Source organism: Portunus trituberculatus, chromosome 48 (genome assembly GCF_017591435.1).
Source record: "Portunus trituberculatus isolate SZX2019 chromosome 48, ASM1759143v1, whole genome shotgun sequence".
NCBI classification, from domain to species: Eukaryota; Metazoa; Arthropoda; class Malacostraca; order Decapoda; family Portunidae; genus Portunus; species Portunus trituberculatus.
In genome coordinates this window covers 10115925-10123424 of record NC_059302.1, presented here as the reverse complement: position 1 = coordinate 10123424, position 7500 = coordinate 10115925, and the positions used below count along the sequence as shown (strand labels likewise).

At 38.5% G+C, this 7500-nt stretch overlaps 1 protein-coding gene across 4 annotated transcripts in view; it reads left to right on the top strand.

Annotated features, from left to right (window-relative positions):
* Positions 1 to 7500, top strand: part of LOC123498718 (hemicentin-1-like) — a 131521-nt gene that overhangs the window by 65550 nt on the left and 58471 nt on the right. The window lies entirely within an intron of this gene.

The following is a 7500-nucleotide window of genomic DNA, read 5'->3' as shown; positions in this document are numbered from 1 at the left end:
CACGCAACACACACATTAAAAGATTGAAAGGATTAACAGAGAGATGTAAAAGATGAAGGAAAAACGAAAGAGAAGAGGATTATCAATTATGGAAAGAGAAGAGAGATGAAGAGGAGGGAGGGAGGTGTGTGGATGTAATGTGTTAGCTCATAGATTAGAAGTGGATGAATGGATGGATGGATAGATAAACACACAGACAGATATATAGACAGATATAACTAGATAGACATACAATCATATAGACAGAAAGACAAGTAGAATAATGCAAAAAAACCTCGCAAACCAAAAAAAAAAAAAAGCAGTAGAATAAACAACAAAAAAATAAATAAATAAACGAGGAAAATAATCAGCAAAAACAAGGAAACTAAAAACCGGAAAAGAAAAAAAAAACAAGAGAATGTGTGTGTGTGTGTGTGTGTGTGTGTGTGTGTGTGTGTGTGTGTGTGTGTGTGTGTGTGTATCTCCCCAAGGTGATGCCAAAGAAGAATAATAAGAGAGAGGGGGAGAAGAAAAGTGAGACAGGGAAGGAATGAAGAGGAGAGAGAGGGAAGGAGAGAAGGAAGGAGGCAAGGAGGGAAGAAAGTGAAGGATAAATCAAAACACCTTCCCTAAAGAGAGAGAGAGAGAGAGAGAGAGAGAGAGAGAGAGAGAGAGAGAGAGAGAGAGAGAGAGAGAGAGAGAGAGAGAGAGAGAGAGAGAGAGAGAGAGAGAGAGAGAGAGAGAGAGAGAGAGAGAGAGAGAGAGAGAGAGAGAGAGAGAGAGAGAGAGAGAGAGAGAGAGAGAGAGAGAGGGAGAGCATGGTGATAGAAAAAGGCGGGAAGGGAAAGAGGGATAGAGAGATAGAGAGAGGAAGATTGGAGATTTGGAGCGATGGAGAGGAGGAGGAGGAGGAGGAGGAGGAGGAGGAGGAGGAGGAGGAAGGAGGAGAAGAGGAGAATGGGGACAAGAATGGCTGTGGTGTAGAGAGAGAGAGAGAGAGAGAGAGAGAGAGAGAGAGAGAGAGAGAGAGAGAGAGAGAGAGAGAGAGAGAGAGAGAGAGAGAGAGAGAGAGAGAGAGAGAGAAGGGGTGACTTTATTATCATAATTCAACTGTAAGGGCAAAATGTGGCACTCTTCCTCCTCCTCCTCCTCCTCTTCCTCCTCTTCTTCTTCTTCTTCTTCTTCTTCTTCTTCTTCTTCTTCTTCTTCTTCTTCTTCTTCTTCTTCTTTTCTTCCTCCTCCTCCTCCTCCTCCTCCTCCTCCTCCTCCTCCTCCTCCTCCTCTTCTTCTTCTTCTTCTTCTTCTTCTTCTTCTTCTTCTTATTATTATTATTATTATTATTATTATTCTTTCTCCTCCTCCTCCTTTCTGCATCTCCTCACTCCCACCACAAGTTTCTTCCCTCACTGATTCACTACCAATCTCTTCTCTCTCTCTCTCTCTCTCTCTCTCTCTCTCTCTCTCTCTCTCTCTCTCTCAACACATCCACGAAAGCGCCATCGGCATCTTTTTTCTCCTCCCCTTCCTCCTCTTCCTCCTCTTCCTCTTCCTCCTTCTTCCTTCCTCCTTCCTTCCTTCTTCCTCCTCCTCCTCTTCCCGGATCCCATCTTTCTTCCCCGCTTATATTTTCTTCTGCAAAACGTGAGAGGGAAGCCAGCAGGATGGAGGACAAGGAGGAGGAGGAGGAGGAGGAGGAGGAGGAGGAGGAGGGGAGGAGCTTAGAAAGGAAGGAAAAGGGAGAGATTATTTGAAGGGGGAATGAAACAAAATGAGTAAAGAAAATGGAGGAATAGGTGAGAAACAGATTAAAGAGAGAGAGAGAGAGAGAGAGAGAGAGAGAGAGAGAGAGAGAGAGAGCGTTAGAAATACCATCGTTCCTTCTCTGAATACCTCATTACATTTTTACAAGTGGAATGAATGGAAGGAATTTGACATCTGGTGTGTTACGGAGGGGAAGGTGACGGGGAAATAGGAGGGAAGGGAGAGAGGAAGGGGAGGAAAGAAGGGGGGCGGAGAGAGTGCAGGGGATAGGAGAGGAAAGAACAAAGGAAGGAAGGAAGAGAGGGAACGAGAGGAAGGAAAGAGGGAGAGAGAAAAAGATATGGAAAAAAGTAAGGATGCAGGAGGGAAAAATGGTTGAGAGAGAGAGAGAGAGAGAGAGAGAGAGAGAGAGAGAGAGAGAGAGAGAGAGAGAGAGGGTGGGAGAGATCGAGAATCTAATCTTGAAGTGACCAAACCGCAATTCAGGGATACAAATGCTATCTCTCTCTCTCCTCTCTTTCTCTCTCTCTCTCTCTCTCTCTCTCTCTCTCTCTCTTGCTTATACCATATCCTCTTCCTCGCATTTACTCTTATCCTTCCTTTTTCTCTTCCTCCTTTTTCCTCCAATCCTTCCTTTTTCCTTTCTTCACAACCCACATCCTCTCTCCCTTCTCCTCACCTTTCTCTCTCTCTCTCTCTCTCTCTCTCTCTCTCTCTCTCACCTGACAATCGGCCCAAATTCACAGCACAAAGACTCTTTACACCACACTGGCCCTCTTGTGGCGATCAGAGGAACTAGAGAGAATTAAATAACTAACGAAGGAAGAGAGGGAGGGAGGATTGGAAGGGAGAGAAATAAGAAAGGAAGGAGGGGAAGGAGACAGAGGAAGAAGTGAAGTGGAGAGTAAAACGGGAATGGAGGAATGGAGGGAAGAAAGGAGAGGGAGAAAGGGAGAGAGAAACTAGGATGCCTAACCTCATAGAAACTGATTTAGGAAGAGGTACATGAAATTTTCGGTTTAGATTATAAGTAGAGGATAAATCGAGGGTATTCAGTGTAGGAGACGGGGGAGATAGTTGAGTGCCACTGAAGAAGAGGGAATAGTTGTCTGGATGGTTGTGGCGTGCTGATGATTGATGAAGGCACTGAGTTTCTGAAGGCATTGAATAAAACGAAATTTGTTCTGTCCCAATCAGAAATTTTAAAAGAGGAACTTAGAGGACAAGGTATTCTGTGGCTTTCCTGCGTGGTTCGGTTGCTTGGAAATTAAGGGAAGGATAGAAGAAGAAAATGAATAAGAAAGGTAAAGGAGAAAGGAAAGAAGGGAAGGAAAGGGAGAAGTGAGCAAATGAAGAAATAATAAAGAGTTTGGATAACAAGACTTAAAAAGGAGAAAGATAAAATAAGGCAAAGGAGAGAACAACAGAGAGAAAACTAAAAGATGTGAAGGAGAAAGGAAATAAGAAAAGAAGAAAAGAGAGGGGAAAGAAGATATAAAAAAAGAAAACATGAAAATAGAGAAGAAAAAAGGAAGGGAAAGGAAGAAAGGAGGAGAAAGGAAATAAGAAAAAAAGAAAAGGGAGGGGAACAGAAGATAGGGATAAAGGAAAGCATGAAAATAGGGAAGAAAATGAGAAGAAGGGAAGATACGAGGAGAAAGAAAATTAGAAAAGTACGAAAGAGAAAAAGTTAAGAGAGGAAAGAGGAAATAAGAGAAGTAAAAAGAGAAGGAAAGAGAAGAGAAAACAAGGGAAGGGAGAGAGGGAAGGGAAAAGGGAGTAGAAAAGAAGATAGGAAAAAACAAGAAAACAGGGAAGGAACAAAGGAAGGAAAAGAAGGAGAAAGAAAATAAGGAAAATGCAAAAGAGAGAGAAAGTTAAGAGGAAAGAGGAAAATAAGAAAAGTCACAAAGAGAAGGAAAGAGAAAGGAAATATAGGGAAAAGAGGGAAGGGGAGAGGGAGGGAGGGAGGGAGGGAAATTAGAGCTCCGTTATGAAGGTCACCGGAGAGCAGGGCATATCTAGGCCTATTTTAGAAGCCTATCATTTTATCCGATAACTGAAATGAAATATGGAGGGAGAGGAAACTTTCGGGAAAATGTCTTAGCTTAATGTCAAGTTCTCTCTCTCTCTCTCTCTCTCTCTCTCTCTCTAATCATCTTACCTTTCTTTCCTTCTTATTTCCTTCCTTCATTTTCTTTCTTCGTTCCTTTTCTTCTTTTCTTCCTTTCTGTTGTATTAATATCTTCACTTGCTCTTTTATTCTCTCTCATTATTCTATTTACACAAATCAATACACAGTTAAAGAGTATGTTACAAAATATTTTTACATATAACGTAGCACTTTACAGGCTAAAGGGAACATTTTTAGTGTTTCTTATGTAAAACCTAAATCTAAATGTTACTGGTATTTGTTACTCTGGTGCTTATGTAGACTTCAGTAAAATGAAATGCAGCAATTCAAGGAATGTGCGAACATCTGGTTGCCATAAACACAAGAGTAACAATGGCAACTCTCTCTCTCTCTCTCTCTCTCTCTCTCTCTCTCTCTCTCTCTCTCTCTCCGCATGGATGAGAACAAGAAAAAAAATCTGATCAAAGGCCAAAAAGGAGGAGGAGGAGGAGGAGGAGGAGGAGGAGGAGGAGGAGGAGGAGGAGGAGGAGGAGGAGGAGAAGGGGGAGGAAGTAAGCGATTAGAGTCAAGGAGAAGGAAGGAAGAGGAGGAGAGAAAGTAATGGAAAGGAAATGAGGAGATGGGAAGGAAAATGGAGAGGAAAGAAATGTGGAGCAGGAATAAAGGAATACAAAGAAAAGCCAAACAGCAACAGACCATTTGCTCCTTTCAAGACTTTTTGGTGATTATGGAGGAGGAGGAGGAGGAGGAGGAGGAGGAGGAGGAGAAGAAGGAGGAGGAGGAGGAGGAGGAGGAGGAGGAGGAGGAGGAGGAGGAGGAATGCAAAGAATACAAAGGAAAGAAAAGACTTAACGAAGCTGCCTTTGTGTCTCTTCTACATCTATAAATTTTTACGAGTTAGAGGCTGAAGCACACCAGGGTTCAAGGATAAACCAAGAGAGCACAAGGAGAGAGGAAGTCAAACATATGATTGAAATGACTGAAAGAGAAATGCTATTATTTAGAACAGTAACCAAAGAAAAATATGGAGGCGCAAATTACGTTATTTGATTGGTTTGATGCGAGGTGACTGTTCAACCTTGGTTTAAAAGTTTCTATTGTATTGCTACGGACAACATGTGCTGGGAGAGAGTTCCAGACATTTACAATTGTATTGAAGAAATAATGCTTACCCTCGTCTGATCTGAACCGTTTACCTATAATCTTGCAACCATTATTTCTAGTGGTGTTGGAGCTGTCAATGGTGAGATAGTTGTTTATATTTACGCTACCAAAGCCCCGAAACATTTTAAACTGTTCAAATAAGTCTCCTCGCATTCGTCGTTTCTTCAAACTAAATAAGTTGAGTTCCTCAAGCGCTCTTCATAAGGCTTGTTCCGCAGTCGTGGGATCAACTTGGTGACTCTTCTTTGGACTCTTTCCAGCTTGTCTATATCTTTCCTGTAGTTGGGTGACCAGAACTGGACACAGTACTCAAGTTAGGTTGGACGAGCACATTAAACAATGTGAGAATTACCCCTTCTGATTTGAATGAAAAAATCCTACTAATACACCCAACCAATTCATTTGCTGTTTTAACTACTTCCGAGCAGTGTTTACCCGATTTGAGGTTGAAGTAATTATAACGCCAAAGTCTTTTTCCTCATTAACCTTGAGAAGCTCGGAACCGTTCATTGAGTAAACAATATGATCATTACTACTACCAATGCGAGACACTGTATATTTATCTACATTGAAGCTCATCTGCCACTTGTCTGACCAAGTAACTAAGCGGTAGAGATCAGATTGCACTTGTCTTTTATCCTCTGATGTGACTACTTTATTCATCATTTCTAGTATCATCAGCGAACTTAGATACTTTACAAGTGAGGCCCTCATCGATATTACCAACGTAAATTAAAAGGAGGAGGAGGAGGAGGAGGAGGAGGAGGAGGAGGAGGAGGAGAAGAAGAAGAGGAGGAAAAGTAGGAAGAGAAGGAAGATGAGGGAAAGAAAAAGAAAAAAGAAAAGGACGTAAGGAAAAAGAAAATGAAGAAAAGAAAAAAAAAGAGGCAAAAGTGAAAAAAATATGGGACACTTCTTTCTTCTTAAAAAAAAAAAAAATAGGTGAAGCAAAATTGATAAAAGAGAATATGATGGAATGGAGGAAAATATTACGTCATAAGGAAAAATAAATGAATAACGGTAAAGATGAGATGAGAGAAAATTGTACTATAAAAAGGGGGAAAAAAGGGGAATAAAGGGGAAAGAGAATAAAGATGAAGATGGAAGGATAAATTTGTACCATTATTAGGTAGAAAATGGGAAAAAAAGAGGAAGATTTAAGATAAAGAGAAAATATTGTATCACGGAAGGGAAATGAATGAGTGAAGGTGAGGAAAATGGGATGGGGAAATTTATTGGGCTGAATGAAGAAGCTATAATAATAAAAAAAAATCTTAACAAAAAAGAGCAACATAAAAAGAAAAAAAAGAAGAAAATATACAGACCATAGAAATACAAAGATAGAAAAGAAAAAAAAGGAGAATTATAGAAAAGAATAGCATAAAGCAAAATAAAAGAAACTTACAAATAGAAGTGAAAAAAAAACAGACTGTTGGAATGAGAAAAAAAAGTAAATTTGTATAAAAAAAGAAAGAAAATTTGAATAAAGATACGAATAAGAGAGAAAAGAGAAAATTTGGACTATAAACATCACAAGAAGACAAAGAAAAAGAGGAAATTTAATGATATAATAAATCCGTAGAAATAAATGAATAAGAAAGAGAATGAAGGAATAGAAAAGAAGAGAGAAAGTAAGAACAAAGAATAAATAAACTGAAGAATAATGAAAAAAAAGACGAGAAAATGAAACAAACTTGAAAAAAAACACTGAAATTGTAATAAAAAAAAAAAATGCACAATTATCACTTACAAAAAAACAAAAGTAACAAATAAACACAAATTTAATACGAGTGATTGTTACATTATTGGTTGCAAACTGTGAATTCCCGCCCGACGCAGTTAATTATGCTGTCCTGCTGTCAAATTAACTACCAATTACAGCTTTGATTATTGTTACAGCCTTGTTTTAGAGTACTTCTGTAATTTCCTCTTCATTTTCGTATTTTTTTTCGTACTTTCTGTAATTTCCTCTTCATTTTTGTATTTTTTTGTACTTTCTGTAATTTTCTTTTTTCTATTTTTTTGTACTTTTTTTAATTTTCTCTTCATTTTTGTATTTTTCCGTACTTTTTGTAATTTCCTCTTCATTTTTCTATTCTTTTGTACTTTCTGTAATTTTCTCTTCATTTTTGTATTTTTTCGTACTTTCTGTAATTTCCTCTTCATTTTTGTATTCATTTTGTATTTTCTGTAATTTCCTCTTCATTTTTGTTTTTTTATTACTTTCTTTAATTTCCTCTTCATTTTTGTATTTTTTTTGTTCTTTATCGCTTTGTTTTCTTTTTCATAGCTTAGTTTTTCTTTTTATTTTCTTCATTATTACCATCTATGGCTCTATTTCCATTTTTCCTTTTCAATTTTCTTCATATATTTATCCATTTATTTCTGTTTCACGATACACCAAGATATTTCTTTAAGTTTTCTTCACCTAGATATTTCTTTCTTTTCATTAATCTTGTCTT